The sequence below is a fragment of the Fukomys damarensis genome, unplaced genomic scaffold (genome assembly GCF_012274545.1).
Source record: "Fukomys damarensis isolate Sample0158 unplaced genomic scaffold, DMR_v1.0_HiC HiC_scaffold_25, whole genome shotgun sequence".
Classification (NCBI taxonomy): domain Eukaryota; kingdom Metazoa; phylum Chordata; class Mammalia; order Rodentia; family Bathyergidae; genus Fukomys; species Fukomys damarensis.
The window spans coordinates 12,153,235-12,170,607 of record NW_022900937.1 but is presented as its reverse complement, the minus strand read 5'-3'; the positions used below and the strand labels follow the sequence as shown (position 1 = coordinate 12,170,607).

General features: G+C 46.3%; 1 long non-coding RNA gene across 2 annotated transcripts; it reads left to right on the top strand.

The window, feature by feature from the left end:
- Positions 1 to 750: 750 nt before the first annotated feature.
- On the top strand, positions 751 to 5,959 carry LOC104874223. Of its 2 annotated transcripts, none has more exons than XR_783693.1 (3): positions 751 to 2,369; positions 2,835 to 2,935; positions 5,877 to 5,959. It is a non-coding gene; the product is annotated as an uncharacterized LOC104874223 (long non-coding RNA). The 2 variants fall into 2 exon arrangements; XR_783694.1 differs by having other exon boundaries at positions 2,819 to 2,935.
- Positions 5,960 to 17,373: the final 11,414 nt, after the last annotated feature.

Sequence of the window (17,373 nt, the reverse complement as noted above, 5' to 3'; positions counted from 1 at the left end):
GGGTGTCGGGTATTCTGTGTCAGCAAGGAGAGAAAAGTAACTAACACATAGGCCAAATTAAGTAATGAAGATTTGTTAACATTCCTATTTCTTTTTGCCTAAGATATTGACCTGTTCTCTACCCAACTCAGTACCACTAGTTAGCAACAACTTCTGGGATATGATGGAGATGACACATTTCTGCCCTTAATTTCTGATGCTTAGTAGCAGATGAATGTGATTTATACATTCTATTGCTTTGTCATAAAGACTCAAATTATGAAACAGTTCTTTCTAGTTTTCTTGCTATTCCTGCTTTTCTGAGAACCACAGAAATATAACAAGACACTGGGGATTGTTTCTAGGGCGGAAACACAGCCCTTCTAACATAGCACAAGAGTTAAAGTGGTTAAGAGGAGAGATTAGTGTGAAAGACGTCGAAATCAACACGGAGCTATTGCTGTGTGTGACGGGACTTAGTTACTTTTCTCACTGCTGAGACAAAGTACCTGATACCCAAAGTCAAAAGAGGAAGGGTTTCTTTAGCTACAGTTCAGGGGATTTCAGTTCATAGTTGGCTGGGTGGTATGGCGGGGGTGGGGGCATCAAAGAGGAGAAATAGTCACCACAGGCAAGCAGGCAGGAGCAAGCAAGGGACAATGACAGCTTTCTGTCCCTTATATCTTACCCTTTTACCTACTTAGGGCGGGCAGCACTCACGCCCTTAATCCCAGTGTCCCTGATCCTACAACTGCACCATGAGTCAATCCCAGCATCACACACTCTAGATCCGGTCACCTCTGAAAGAGCCCCACGCAGGACTGCAGGAGGCTTTGGGGGACACCTAGACACAGCCATAACCGGTCCCTCTGGGTTGCTAGGCTCTTGCGTGTGACAAGGAAGTGGATGTGGCACATGATGGCAGCTGACTTTCAGACGCTCTTCCCCGTTGTCTGAAGGGTCTGGCAGGGAACAGTTGAACCAACACACCCATGTGCACAAACCTACTGGTGATTCCCGAGAGGAAATAACAATTCGCAGAGGCAACATCGTGTAAGTCCCCAAGGAGGAAGGAAATCAGTCGCAGTGGCCTCACACATGCTGTGCCTGCCTATCCACAACCTACTGTGAACTTCCTACTCCCTCGTCTGTCACCTTGATGACAGGAGGTTTACTGGGTAGAGCGACCCTGCCTTTCGTGTCTGTGCCCAGTAAACCAACTTTAATTCTGGGTCACTCCCTGGCTGTCCCAGGCCTCTCTCCTACCCGCTGCTCCTGGGAACAGTGAGATTCTCCCCGGAGTCTTTGATGGATTCCACCTGACTGTGAGGCGATCAGAATGTCCCTCCCACGAGCTCATTACTCTGTCACGCTCTCCAGATTCCTGGGCTCAAATCCCGAGCTATTGGTGAAGACACTCAGCTGGGGGTGCGGGGAGCGCTCAGACAGAGACCTCTGCTCCAATTTCAGTGGCTTTGACCTCTAAGACCCCTTTTCACCCTTTCAGGCTCCGTTGCTGTTTGTGGCGCCTCCAGTCGCTCTGTTTCTACAGGGGCTGGGGAGCAGTGATTCACTGGTCACCTCACCAGAGGCAGAGACACCTGAGAAAGCCGGTACAGCATATTCGCACTGTTGGTGCTGCTCCTCTAGAGAAACCTGACTAACACAAGGGCTTGCAGGCCCGTTCCCCACTTCCCCATCCACACCCATTTTCAGCTTCCCTTTACTCATTCCTGGAACTTTTCATTTTTCTCTCTGTCACCCTGGCACAAAGATGCAGGCTCGTATAACACTAAAAGTAACCTTTATGTGGTGCTGATAAACTGGGCCTAACACATGCCCACCTCCCCCGGAGAAAACGCCAGCTCTTCCTGCCCAGGTGTTACTGTATCTGCTGCTGCGACTGCTGTTTCCGTCCGTCCTCCCTTGGACCCAGGTGCGTTGTATCAGAGGCACTGGACTCAGAATTCCCTCCCTCTAGCCGCACCTGCCACGGCCCGTGCTAACTTCTCTCTTGAGGTGAGCTCTGCTCAGGGTACTTCCTCAGCCTTGCACGAGTGGACTTCTGCTGGCTGCCTCCCGCTTCCTCCCAGTCAAGCTCCAGGGTGAGCACGCAACGACCCAGTAATTCTGGAAGTTTGTCTGCTACAAGCTGGGGAGACACTGCGTCAAAACTGCCAGCAGCTTTATTTATCTGTTTTGGTACCGGGGATTGAACTCAGGATGCAGCACTTGCAAGGCAGGCAGCGGAACCACTGAGCTAAATCCCCAGTCCAACTTCACCCTTAAAGGAGAGGCGGCATCCAAGCGAGGTGTTCAGAGCTTGTCTCCCATCGCGGCTGTTCCAGAGTCTCGAAGGAAAAGGCCAGAGTCTGCCCTGCAACGGGAAGGTAGGGTCTGGCTGGGCACCTTCCTGGGGAGGCAGCGCCATGTGTGTGTGCACGCTGACGCGGGGAAGGGGGTTTCTCCCTTCTGGGCCGAAGGAGAGGCAGGAGACTGGATCACAGGAAACAAGGCAGCCAGGAGGAGCGAGGGAGAGCGTGAGCCTTTGGGTGACGTGAGTGTCCTGTCAGCCCAGAGCCCACGTCCCTTCCGACGCTGGAGCAGCCTTCCCAGGAGTGTCTGCAGCAGCAAGGCTCACAGAGACAAACGCAGCTCAGGAAAGACAGGCGTGCGGTGCACCCCATCTGAGCAGCCTGAAAAGCCCGGGAAAACCCAGGGGGACAGTGTACCTCCCTTGTGGAGGCTTAGGCTGTGTATTTAGGGTGAACAGGCAGAGTGCCGATCGTGTCCGCTGGACAACTCGGGGTCGGGGTTACATGTATTTTACCCATTTCAGGCGTGTTCTCCCTCAGGGTCGGGCTCAGACCCCATCCCAGGATTTCTGGCCCTGGTGTCCTGCGACTCCCGTGACAAGACATCTGCCCAACGGTTAGGAGAAAACTCCACGGATTCGGTGAGTGAACGTTTGAGATGATGCCTCTCGTTTCCTGTAAAAATGTTCGTGTGGGAAAAGAATGTGCCTGCAGCACCTGAAAGTAAGGGGAAAAGGTTACGCGCCTGTCACTGGATCTGAGACGAGCTTGCGCAAGCATTCAGCCCCGTCGGTACAGCCGTGTTCAGAGGTAGCTCCCCCGGCTGTTCTAAGCTTGGAGGAGGAAGCAAGAGTGACATGGTGTTTGTCCTTCCTCTACTCCTCACTGAAAAGGAAATGACATAGTTAGGAACATCATTATCAATCAGTAATCAATTTGTTCGCTTGTTTGTTTTTTGAGACAGGGTCTCACTATGTAGTTGAGACTGACCTGGAACTCACTGTGTAGCCCAGGCTGGTCTCGAACTCACAGCGATCCTCCTGCCTCAGCCTCCCGAGTGCTGGGATGACAGGCATCGTGATGCCACACCTGGCAATCAGTCATTAAGTTTTGATATGTTATCTAAATAACTTATAACCAAACTTTGAAAGTTAAACTTTAAAGGACTACACGACATGATACTCAATGCAGGCGCTCTTTGGGAAAGCAATTCAGTTTTTATCTAAGTTGGTGACTTAGGATGGGGAGTAGAGACAGCCACATCAGGGTCTGACCACCTGCTTCTCCGACCAGGGACACATCTCTAGGAACCGTTTGCACTGCTTCCGTTGCCAGCTCAAACCTGGGTGGGCTCTGGGCAGCCCCAGCCCAGGGGAGGCACCCGTCTCTCTGTTTTGGCATTTTGAGAAGGGGTGCTCAGTGGCAAAGACGGAGGTGGGGACACAGAAGAGATCTGAAGGGTTTGTGGGCGCTGTTAGGAAGAGCAGGTACAGTGTATTTCTTGGGACGGGCTAAGGAGCCAGAGCCAGGTAGCAGAGGACAGTGCCTACAGACAGCATCACGGAAAGATTTGGCTGGGAAGGCAGGTAGGAGAGGAAGGACCCTCGACTGAGGAAGAACTTTGGTTTTGCCTTTGGGTTAATGTTCCTGACCTGTGCAGCTCCTTGGTTACCATGGGAGGGAACATGAGGGCGGCAGGTGAATGTGAGTAACTTGGGAAGGCTCAGAGGAGAGGGACCAAACTTGATCTCTGGTGGTTCCTGTTTGTCTGGGGCAATGCGAGCTTTTCACAAATTTGTGCAGTGGCCTGACCAAGGTCACACGGGTGTAAGTGGCCAGGTCAGGAGCTGGACCGGGGCTCCCAGTGGCCGGTCCTGTGTTTTTCTGTTACACAGCTTCCCAAAAGGTTTCCTTTGCTTTTCCTTGACCAAGGAGTTTTGAGATGTTACTTTTCTGATAAAGTAAAATTACTTTTTGTCTTCTTGTTCAATAAATTGATTTCGTTTTTCGAGAAGACTTGATACGGGTTTGTGGACAAAAGGAAGATGTACAGCAGTGTTTGAAATTGATTTTATACTCAGTCTAGAGGCTTGAATACTGGGAGGAGATGTGGAATCACATGTGCATTCTAGATTGTGATGTGGCCATTAGAAATTTACTGACAAGAGCCGGGGATTTAGCTCAGTGGTTCTGCCGCCTGCTTGGCAAGCGCAAAGTTCTGAGTTTGATCTCCGGTACCAAAAGAAAAAAGAAAAAAGAAAGAAATTTACTGACAAATGGTGTCCCAAAAAAAGAAAACAACTGTAGAAAAATGAGTACTTTCCCTTAGAAAAAAAAGTACTTTAAATATGAAACACTTCTTCATTTTGGTTTGCATAAATAAAAAGCAAAAACTAGGGTCAAATGAAAGATCAAAGGAAGCGGGTCTGTTTGTGTGATGCTCTTAACTCTTACAGTTATGAAGTATTTTGGGGAAGGGGCATGGGGAATCGAATTCGGGTCCTTGCGCTTATAAGACAGGCGGTGGAGCCACTAAGTTAAATCCTCAGCCCCTAACTTTACAGTTACGAATTTATACAGATTCAGTGCCCCAGAACTACAGACTGCATGGGAATCAATCTAAGGATGGGCAGATGGATAGGTAGATTAAATGAGAGAAGGCAAGCGAAGGAGGGACGGAGGGACTTGGAAAACTTGGAAAATACATTAAGGGCAAAGGAATAGAAATTTTTCACCCATTTTCTTATAGCTCAGAATTACATTGGTTAATGTCTAGCCCCCTTTTTGATGCAAAAAGCCGTACTATGTGTCTCTGCAGCCCAGTCTTTTCCCGGAGAAAGATATGCTGAGCAATTTCTCATGCCTCCAGGCTCTCTGTAAATGTGACTTGAGAGGTACCATGTGGCACCCAGCCCGGGGATCTCCTGGCAGTGGACAGTCCCACCCTACCCACTCACTACATGGTCAGGCTGGGGCCAGGGCCTGGAGTTTAGAGGACCGAAAGCCTGGTCCTCGGGACAGTACCATTTCTTTTTAGTAGTTGGCCTTGAATTTAATGTGCTGCAGAAGAGAAATCAAACAGCAGAAAAAGCTAAATTTGATCACCCAAGGACTACAATGTCCTTATTCCATGTCTGGGTCTGTGGGACATTGCTTGTTTTCATTCCCTTATTGCAGGGGCTCGGCCAGGCTGAGGATGCCATACAAAGTAAGGACTGCAATTTTGCAGCCTTGAGCAAATAGCTTAATATGCTTGGTGGTGTCCTCTTGATCAGCAGGAAAGAGCAAGACAGACAGAGACCAAGCGAGAGGGAGAGAGAATCTCTCAGTCAAATGATAAATTATAAAGAAACACCCACATAGTTTCACCTCCCACAGGCTGCAGGAATTCTTCCTTGTCTTTACCATTACAAAAGCAAAAAGCATGGGCCGGGGTTTTAGCTCAGCGGTCGGTGGCCTGCCTCGCAAGCGCGAGGACCCGAGTTCAATCCCCAGTAGCAAAAAAAAAAAAAAAAAAAAAAAAAAAAAAAAAAAAAGCAAAAAACAAAAGAACAAGATCATATGTCATCCTAAATCATTCAGGCTGATGATTCCTGCCCTGCCTCTGACTCACGGAGCTGCTGTCCTCTCTCCATTGCCCCCTACATCACACCCTTGTTTCAAGTCCAGCAAAACCTTCAGGGGCAGTGACCCCGCTCCAAAACTGCATCTCAGTTTTCGGTTGCTGGGGAATGAGTTGTCCAACCTTCAAGTTCTAAATCTACGAAGGGAAGAAGGAGACTGTGTCATCTGGCTACAAGGATTTTGTCTGAGGACGGTCTGGTGGAGGAGGCCGAGGTTTCTTGTCATTTGTTAGGGTGAGGAAACTGGGCCTCACACGGTGAGATAAAGACATCAGACTGTGGAGACGCCGTCCCTTCTCTCCTGAGGTCCTGCAACCAAACCCAGTGAGACAGGAGCGACCACCTCTGGGGCCGCCCCTTCGGGACCTCAGAGCCCTGGTGCCAGTGCGGGTGCTTCAGGAGACCCGCACTTACTGCAGGGTTAGGGGCTGGGCTCGAACTCAACCTTGCTGCTGCTCAGTGCTGAGACTTAACTGGTCAAGTTATTGAACCTCTCTGTGCCTAGCTTCCCTCAGCAAGAACAAGTCCCTGGGGCTGGGGATGTAGCTCAGTGGCGCCACACCTGCCTTGCAAGCTCAAGGTCCTGAGTTCAATACCTGGTACTGGGGGAAAGAAAAGAAAAAGAAAAGAAAAGAAAAAGTTCCTCCCTCCCAGTATTATGATAAAAATAAACATGTAAAACCTTTACAGCAGGATAACTGTTCCTGGGCAAAGCAAAAAGCCCTATAGCAAATGGTGGACCTTGTTCATCAGATTCTGTGTCAAGATCTAACTCAAGTCCTCTTCTTTCCCTTTGAAGAAAGTCATGGCGTTGAGGAAGAAGCGGCGTGCAAACCACGGCCCCAGAAAAGCCTCCTATCATTTGGTCACCAGCAAACCATGGCTGATTGTGAACTGAGTGTTCTAAGATTCCAAGGCCCCACAGAGGGCACCACCATCCTGCTAATGAGCAGAATGGGCTGTGCTGGCCAAGTAAGCCCACTACGGGCTTGTAAGGTAGAGGTGGCTGCTCAGCTTGTCTCCTCAGTTCCACAGCAATCCTGTGAAATTGGTGCTGTCCTGATTTATTTCCTCTTTACAGATGAAAGCAGGAGTAGAGGCAGTAAGTAAATTCCCCAGATCTGATACTTGATTTCTGATTTTCTGACTTCTGGCGCACAGAGCCATAAGCTCTATGCTTAAAAGCTTAAGCACTGTGTGTAAAGCGCTTGCTCGAGGCAAGGAGTCGTAACATTGAGCCACGTGGGTTAGGAGAGACCGAAACTTCTTATGTTCCCTGTATTCCTTTCAGTGTAAGACCATCCACAGCCCATAGTTCTGGTGGGGATTGAACTAAATGGTGTTGGGTAGGTCAAGTCTTGTACTGAAGTAGACACTTGGATGACTGATGGAGAAACAAGATGTTACAGACTGAACATTTTTGTCTCCATGAAGTTCTTAGATTGATAAGTATTGTAAGGATGAGGTCGTGTTCAGAGGTGGGATCTTTGGGAGGTGATTAGGTCACCAGGGTGCAGCCCCCGTCAATGGGATTAGTGCCCTTATGAGAGAGACCCCAGAAAGATGGCCCAGCCCTTCTACTGTGTCAGCCCCCTGTGAACCAAAAGGTGGACCAGAGGTGGTCTGTGAGGACAGACACCAAATGAGCCAGCACCATGACCCTGGACTTCCCAGCCTCCAAAGCTAAGAGAAATCTCTGTTATTTATAAGTCTATGGGATTTTGTTAAGTAGCCTGGATGGGCAAGAAATAAGGAAATAGAGGAGGAATAACAGGTGGATGGGAAGGCAGTAAGGACAGGGAGTAGGTACCGTGCTCCGTATTGGGTCTGAGGTGCTGATGTAGCTCAATGGCGCCACCATTTCCCAGGTAGCCTGGGAAAAAGTAATGGGATGGGCAGAAGGGACCACCACTAACAGAATTCGCGAAGTACAGAGAAAAGAAAGGAGCCTCTGCATTCAATGTTTTTTGTTTGTTTGTTTTGTTTTGCTTTTTTGGTTTTTTGAGACAGGGACTCACTATGTAGTTGAAACTGACCTGGAACTCACTTATGTAGCCCAGGCTGGTCTGGAACTCACAGAGGTCCTCCTGCCTCAGCCTTCCAAGTGCTGGGATTACAGGCGTGCAGCACCACGCCCAGCCTGGATTCAATGTTGGAGAGAAAGGACATCTTGCCCATGTTTGTATCATCCACAGACCCTTTGACCTAGAATGCTCTCAAAAGTATTTGGAGAGTGGTTAAAGTTCTACTGTATGGCTGTCCTATCCTGACCTTTAAGAAAATCCAAACTTCATTATTTTTCACTTTTGAATAATACATTGTGATTTATCCATCAAGGGACTGATTTAATAAACAACTCTGGGATAACTGGCATTGAACTCGGGTCCTTGTGCTTGCAAAGCAGGCCACCGAACCGCTGAGCTAAATCCCTGGCCCCTGGCAGTCCTTTTTGAATAACAAAGCTAGATCCATACCCTGTGCCGTATGCAAATACATTTCAAATCAATTATAACATAGTGGTAATAAATGCCAGAGATGTGGCTCAGTTTTGAAAACTTGTCTAGCTTCTGTGAGGCCTTCGGTATATTTTATCTGTTTGTTTGTTTTGTTTTTGTCTGGCCTGTCTTTACTGTCTGAGTGGCATGGAAATCAACACCACACAGCTCCACTCCCTGATCGGTGATAACACACAAAGCCGGCAAGTTGTCCAAAAGTTACACAACATAGGCTACTGGTTCACACAATCACTGTTTCTGTGTGGGCCCCATACTGCCCGCTGATTCAGTAGCAAGTGGAAAGCCTGGGTGAAAACCCTTACTACAGCCATCTTGAGTGACCCTGACCACACAGATGTCCTTGTGCCTTAGGAGAATCCCATCTTAAAGTGGCATTTCACTGCGGTTTTCTGTGATAATTTCCATCAGAACCCAGATCTGCCCTGCCACAGTCTCTGTACTCCCTCACTGTCTCACAAAAGGCAGATCTCAAAGGGCATGGGGTCACACACCCACACTCAAAAATCAGTAACCTGGGCTGGGGATTTGGCTCCGTGGTTCCGCTGCCTGTCTTGCAAGCATAAGATCCCAAGTGTGATCCCTGGCACCAAAAAAAAAAAAAAAAAAAAAAAAAAAAAAAAAAAAAAAAAAAAAAAAAAAAAAAAAAACAACCAAAAATCTATAACCTTCTTGTACACAAATAACAGATTAATGAGAGGGAAATTAGGGAAACAGTCCCTTTCACAATAGCATCCAAAAAATGAAATATCTAGGAATCAATCTAACAAAGGAAACAAAAGACCTCTACATTGAAAACTACAACATTCTGAAAAAAGAGATCAGAATATAAGAAAATGGAAGGAGATCCCTTGTTCCTGGGTAGGAAGAACCAATATAGTGAAAATGGCCATACTACCAAAACCGCCGTACAGATTCAATGCAATCCCTATTGAAATCCCAATAGTAGCCTGGCGTGGTAGAGCATGCCTGTAATCCCAGCACTCAAGAGGCTGAGGCAGGAGGATTGTGAGTTTGAGACCAGCCCGGGCTACATAGTGAGTTGAGTTCCAGGTCAGTCTCAACTACATAGTGAGACCCTCTCTCAAACAAACAAAAAGAAATCCCAACAGCATATTTCACAGAACTAGAGAAAACAGTCCAAAAATTCATTTGGAACCAGAAGAGACCTAGAATAGCAAAAGCAATACTAGGCAACAGAGACATGGCAGGGGGTATCACAATCCCAACTTGAAACTATACTACAAAGCCATTGTGATAAACACAGCATGGTACTGGCAAAGAAACAGACCTGAGGAGCAGTGGAACAGATTAGAAGATGCAGAAACAACTCTATACTCAGCTACCTCATCTTTTTTTTGTTTTTTTTTTTGTTTTTTTGAGACAAGGTTTCACTATGTAGTTGAGATTGACCTAGAACTCACTGTGTAGCCCAGGCTGATCTCGAACTCACAGAGATACTCCTGCCTCAGCCTCCCAAGTGCTGGGATTACAGGCATGAGCCACCACACCTGATTTCATCTACCTCATCTTTGACAAAGGATCCAATCATCCTCACTGGAGGAAAGACAGCCTCTTTAATAAATGATGTTGGAAAAACTGCATTTCAACTTGCCAAAGATTAAAACTAGCCCCCTATCTTTCACCATGCACTAAACTAAACTCCAAGTGGATTAAAGATCTAAATATTAAAACAGAAACACTAAACTTGCTGGAAGATAAGTTTGGTAGAACTCTTGAAGACACTGGCATAGGAAAAGATTTTATGAACAAATCCTCAGTAGCCCAGGAACTAGCACAAAGAATCAACAACTGGGATCTCATGTTTTTAAAAGGCTTCTGCACTGCCAAAGAAATCGCAAGCAGAGCTAAGAGACAACCTACAATGTGGGAAAAAATTTTTACCAGCTGTTCCTCAGAAAAAGGTCTACTGTCTAGAATATATACAGAACTCAAAAAAATCAGACCCCCCAAATATAAAGACCCAATTCAAAAGTGGGCATCTGAAATGAACAGACATTTCTCAGAAACAGAAGTAAAAGCAGCAAATAAACATATGAAAAAATGTTCAACATCACTGGTCATTCGAGAGATGCAAATGAAAACAATAATGAGGTCCCACATCACCCCAGAAGAGTGGCTGCTATCAAGAAATCAACCAAAACACATGCTGGATGGGTTGTGAGGAGATAGGAACCCTTCTCCATTGTTGGTGGGAGTGCAGACTGGTGCAAACACTATGGAAATCAATATGGAGATACCTCAAAGAGCTGGGACTAGACGTTCCATTTGACCCAGCCATCCTTCTGCTGGGTATCTTTCCAAAAGAATTAAAAGAATCGTATCACAGATGTATGTGCACCTATGTTCATAGCGGCAAAGTTTGTAATAGCTAAAACTTGGAAACAGTCCACCTGCCCATCAACTGGAGACTGGATAAAGAAGATGTGGTTATTTTCTAAAATGGAATACCACTTGGCCATAAAAAAGGAGAAACTAGAGATATTTATAGCTAAGTGGATGCACATTGAGGCCATACTCTCAATTGCAATAAATAGGTTGCACACATGTGTAAATACCAACTAGTTTCTCTGGTGTGAAAAACTACAAGTGTCAATAAGGGTCAAAATGTACAATTGATATTGTGTAATAGGAAGAAAAGGTCTAAAGGAGTAGAGGAAGTAGGAGGGGTACGGGAAAGGTAAAAGGGAAAAGGAAAAATATGTGAAAAGGAAAAACATGGAAATAATGTCTTTGTAAACCGGGAAGGGTGGAGGGGGTAAAGGGAGGGTTGGGAATGGGGAAAAAATAAGAACCAAGATAAGTCCTGTAAAGGTACAAGATCCCAATGATGAATGTAAGTGTACTGTGTACCTAAAATGTACCAATAAACGTAATAAAGATTAAAAAAAAAAAAAGGAGGGGGGAGCACAGCAAGTTTGAGGCCAGCCTGTGCTACCTAGCAAGACAGGTTCCAAAGGGCCAATAGGCAACACAAACCTCAGCGGGCTCTGGCAGGGCACAGTGACCTCTCTTGTGTTACATCAGGGCCACACGCAAGCGCCCCGTGCTTTGTGGAGAAATGGAAGCAGAAGGTGGAAGGGCAGTGGGTGAAACATACAGGATTGAGCAGCATGCTTGCGCTTCAGAAATTAAAATGCAGTGCAGGTTTTGGGACACTAGTCTGGGTTATTACAGCGCAGTAGTTGAGATCTGGCATGTTTTCCAATCATGCCATTTTTAAGGTGTGTTCCCAGAGCAGCACTATCCGGTGGTAGAGGCTTTCAGAGGCGGACCGAGTAAGAGGTGTATGTTACTTGGGTCGTGTCTGTGAAGGGGACCATGGGCCCCATCTCTTCCTCTTTTTTATTCTCAGCCAGAGATAAACACCTTTGTCCTCCACAAGCTCCCTGACACGTTGTGTGACCTCACCACAGGCCCACAGTCAACAGGGCCACTCTGGGCTGAAAGCTCTCAAAGTGCGAGCCCAAGTTCACCTTTTCTCTTTGTAAGTTGACTCCTCTGAGGTATGTGTGTCAGTCATGGGAAGCTGACTGACACACGTGCTAGAAGTTAGAACAAATCCAAGCCGTGTGCCCCGGCTCTCCATGGCTTCTCCCGAGGGGAGAAGAAGTCCGTGTGTGGATGAGGCTGTTGGGTAAAACTATGGTGCACCTAGGGGAGTGGGGTGGGACGGAAGACACAGCGGAGAAAGGATGATGAGTATAATATTAATATTAATGACGAGGATAATATTAAGAGCTCAGGTAGACGTGACAGTCTGGGCGAGAGGAGGCACATGGTCTCCCTGGAGACATGGGGAGAGCTGAAGAGAAGCTGGTGACGTTTCTCTGAGTGCCAGGAGCATTTTTGCCCCAGACTTCTCAGGAGGTGGAGGGCTGGGTTGCTGAAGGTCAGCTGGCACAAAGAAGTACTTGGCTGGAAGAAGCTTACAAGATGAGCTCACAAATGAAAATAATGCCCAACGGTGGGGGAGAACGAGGTGGAGAACAAGGGGTAAATGAAAGACTCACAGAGCAGAACTTAGAATCCAGCCAGCAGTGGACTGCAGGGGTTTGTGATAAAGCCAAGCAGCAAGGTTCTATGCTCCCCTGGTTCTCTGTCTGTCTGTCTGGTTGGTTTAGTCAGTCCACTTGGACAGCTAGAGAGCACAGGCATGGGGAATTCACAGCCAGGGTCACCAGAGGCTGGAGCCAGAATAGAGCTCTGAACAGAAAATCAAGGGTGGAAAGAAGAGGAAATTTATGAGAACGGGTTAATGGTTGGCATAGGTCCAGCCCAGACAGGGAAACAAAGGAAACGCCAAGGACTAAGCCACAGGGAGAATAAGGAGGGCTGGAATCACAGGCTGAGACGCTATGTAAAGCAGCTATACAGGGAGAAGCTATAGAAAAGGAGAAAAAAGGAACTTCAGGTGTGTAATTTCAGGCTCAGCGAGGGACCTGTATGAGCCGGGAGGAGGTCAGACCACAGTGAGGCCAGGCGGTGGGTGAGTCACTCGTCCAAGCCCTGGGGATGCCAGGGTCACCACCAGAAACCAGATGCAGGGCAGGCTCGGGACCCAGGGACCCCAGGGGCCGAGATGCGCAGGTATCCAGAAGAGACGCGGAGGAGTAGGAGGGGCGTAAAGAGTAGGCCATGTGGCTGGCTGGCGGGAGGAGGGGATCAGACCACCATCAGAAGCAGAAACAGAGGGAGGAGGAAGACGTCCTGCTCCTGGCCCACCCCCGTGCCGGGACATTATGCTTTCGGAAGGGACTCTGGCTTCAAAACAGGGACAAAACTGTAATGAGCCTGTATGTGCCCAGCAGGTGGACACATTTGTGCTCAGCACTAGGTCAACCGAATGAAGGCCTACAACAAGAACAGGGGATGCGTGGGCCTTTATCAAACTGGCCACGAGGGCAGACCTCAGTGACCAGTGCGGTTGTGTAGTTGTTAAGGTCAGTGGCAAAGAATCTCAGACCAGGGATGTCAACGAGGACGTCCAAAGAAATGAACAAATAAAGAAATCTGGCTCCAAACAACCAGAGGATGTTTATTATGCCGTTGTTGGCAAAGCTATTCCACAATTGTCAGTAAGGCCGGACTGGTTGACGGTGCTGTGGCAGGGAAAGAAGAACCGTAAGATCCCAACCCAGTTCTTAAAACGTGTCTGCCGTGCCTTAGGTTATTGGCTGCAACGGGTCACATGGCCCTGCCTCCGAGCACAGTGGGGAAGCGGGGGCCCATGGAGACAGCAGCTCAGTTCTGCCTGACTCTTAGAACACAGGCAGAAGTGACTTTGAATAACACACCCAAGATAAGATAACTGTGGTCATAACCCCGGGGCAGGATTTCCCACAACTTTTCTCAGAGTGAAGGTTTGCTATGAAGGATGACACCGGGGCCAGGTAAAATGTCATTTCTTCTGTCCTCTGGTTCTTACTTCACTTGCTCCTCATTGCATGATCTTTAATTGTGATGAAGTAACATCTATTGCTATTTCATTTCTTAGATTGAGCCTGTGTGTGTGTGTGTGTATTTTACATTCCCCACCTGTCCCCAGGAAATGACAGGTACTGCCTGAGTTGATGGAAGGTACTAGGAATGAAAGAGATAAGAAACATTGTTGGCTTTTACTGGTTTACTTTAGGTAAGAAATGGCTAATACTTTGAAGAGGACTTTTAAACCTTTCTGGGAAATCTGTCAACATTGTTGTACGTGTTCCGCGTTTGGACAAAGATCAGTGACTTTTGAAAATGACACAAACCAAGACCGTTTTCCTCCATGAGTCACAGCTTCTGTGATCCCATCAGTTAAGACACACAGCAACTCCGGGAACCTGCTGAGCGCTCAGTCTTGCTCCTGGAATTGCTTCCCTTCAACCCCACTTAAGAGATATCCATCCTACACCTTAATTCGGAGCCAAGACTGGGGATAGAACACAGGGAAACCCCCAAAACCTCAGCCCAGTACTGAACCCAGCAGCCCATCTCGGGGGAAATTAGGGTTTTCCCTGCTGAGCTTGTGTGAGTCTCTGGGTTCATTCCTAAAACTATTGAAACGGGGACAAGAAGGAAAGGGAAAGAAAAAGGGAAAAGCAGTAAAAGGAGGAGGAGGAAGAGGAACACGCTCATGATGCAATGGCATGTGATTCTGAAGGTTTTTCTACTTTATTAACAAATAGAATGTTACATGATCTTTGCACATTTCTCTAAGTTCAGACAATTGGCAGAATGCTTGGAAAACAAAGGAAATAAGTGGTAGGAGGGAAAAAAATCCCACGCTGGTCTTTATCAAACTAGGAAAAGAACCCTGTTAGAAATGTTTGAATGTTTCCTGGTAAAACAGTGGTTTATTTTCCATCTTTCGGGTAATTGCTGAGTTCAGAGTCTTCCGTGATGAATACTAGGGTTAGTTCAGTATAAGCGATGTCAGCAGCTGGGCAGCGTTTGGGTTTTTATTGCCCTGAGTGGCAAATCAGCTCAGCAGTAGAGGAAATAGCGATTTTTAAGTGGCACCCTCATTTATCTGGAATGAAAGGTGATATTTCTTTGCCCACCCCCAGCCAAACCATAGCCTTTATTCTTTTTGTTTAAGGCAAAACAGAAAAGAAGGTAATATTGGAGCTTCTCTATGAAAGAAAGAGAAAAAAGAGAGGAAGGAAAGGAAGGAGGGAAGAAGGGAGAGTAGGAAGGGCAGTGGGGAAAGAGAGAAGGGAGAAGAAAGAAGAAAAGAAGAGAGGAGAGGAGTGGACTGGAACAGAATGGAACTCACCAACGCATCCAGCCCACTCAGTCTCTTACACTGTTTTCAGCTACAGCTTATACAGTGACAGCTGACGGTAACTGGCAAAATGGTAACGCGTGGTAAACTCAAGAAAGATAAATTACGCGCCAGTTAATTGTAGCATAATGGCATTCTGTACTTTTGGGCTCTTTGTTTACAAATAAATGACCAAGTATAGTAAACATAGGAAATCTCCTTGACACAGAATTTTCAGAAAGCCAGGGTGCATCTGATTTCCTAATCTTTTGAAGAAATGGATGAGTGTATTAACAATGTTTATGCCCTGAGAAGAAATGAATAGGTCACCCAAAAGTTACCTGTGGGGTCGGGGGAGAGCGACCCTGGAAAGCCAAGTAATTCGCCTTAAGATGTCTAGACTTGGAACAGCCACGTTGTGCAATCCAGAGCTTTTGTACATAAGTAAGAGACAACTAAGTTCAGAAAATCAGTTCCTTTTTAAAGTATTTACTTTAACCCTTCTCAGCCTTTTGGCTAAGATCAAGTGTAAAGTATTTTCTTTAATGTTTAAAACAGTTAACACAGAGCAAATTTTTATACATTTGCAGTGACAGAAAAGTTGATAGTTTGGACTAACACACTCAAAACAACTAGAGATGCTGAACAAAATACTTATGAAAATCTACTTAAAACAGTTAAAAACTAAGGAGATAGTGGAGAATCACTGGGCCATGATTCGGGAAAGCGTTACTATCCGCTAAAGTAAGTGTAGCATCTGAGACAGCTTTGCCCGCTGCGCTGCGTTGCATCTGCACATTAGGGGAGGTGACCTTCTGGGACAAAGGGGCCAAATGCAACCTAGGTGCAAACCGTGATCAACTCATCTCTGAGTTATGAGAGTCTCTATTGTTGAGGCATCTGGGAGTCCCAGATCACAATCTCAGGAACTTCACAAAAGTAAACCCTCAGGAGGCTGGCTGAGTTATTATTCTGGAGAAAATAATATTTTGCTAACCTCAAATTCTTTTTTTAACAGATAGGCTTTTAAATACAAAGCTCAGTAATGCAACCAAAGATGACCAGGCATACAAGGAGATAAGAACCCTTACACAAAAATAAGCAAAAACTACAGGTGGTTAAAAATGGGCCTACAAAGGACTCCCACTGTTGGAGCCATCAGACACAGAGTCTAAATCTGCTGTGGTCACTGTGACAAACAAGAGCAGTAAATAGTCACATTGAACATTTTGGCAGAGAACTGGGAACTTTAAAAAATCCTATGTAGTTTGAAGAATTAGAATTAGATATTCAAAGATGAAAAGATGTAACTTAAAATTTGCATAATGAGAAAATTTACTATCAGATTAGGCACAGCTGAAGGAAAAATTGTGTAAAGCAGAGAGGTCTTAGTGGGTGAATGAGTTCCCTCATGTGTGCTGTTTTCCAGTTTTCATGATATCAGTACTCCTGTGGTGACCTGCTTCAAGTTACCAATGACTGAACAACCACTTCACAGACTCAGTTTATACAAATTTAATAACAGGCTGCGTCTGAGGAAAGTACCTGTATCTCAGTGCACAGAGAATCAAAGGATGGAAAGTGCAGATGAGAGGAAACAGGAATGAAAGACAAGGGAAAAGCTCTCACGTACTTCCTGATTAAGCATAATCCTAAAAGGAAAGGAGAGACAGCATGTGAAGAAACAACCTCTGAAAAGATAGGTCTGAGAGTCTTCCAAAACTGATAAAAGACTCACATCTGGAGATGGAGGTGTATCTCAGCAGCAGCGTAGGTGTCTGGCATCCTCGAGGCCTCAGCTTCAACCCCAGGACCTCTCCCACCAAAAGACTAATAGATTTGAGAGAACTTCTAAACCCCACACAGCATAAATAAAGATACCCTTACCAAGACATGCAGTAGGGAAACTGCCAAAAACCAAAGGCAAAGAGAAAATTTTAAGATCAAGACTTAGTGAATGGGAAATTTTTAATTTTTGAAAATGATCAGGCTAAAAGTTAACATTTCAACCTAAATTATAAAACTGTGAGATGGTGGGAAAATATCACCAAACTCCTCAGTAAGAATAACTAGAAGTTTACCACTTGTGAAAGTATGAAACTTTGGATCATTTTTAGACAGAAGCTAAGAGAATGTCACCAGCAGATTGCACTAAAGGAAGCTCTTTAAAGAAG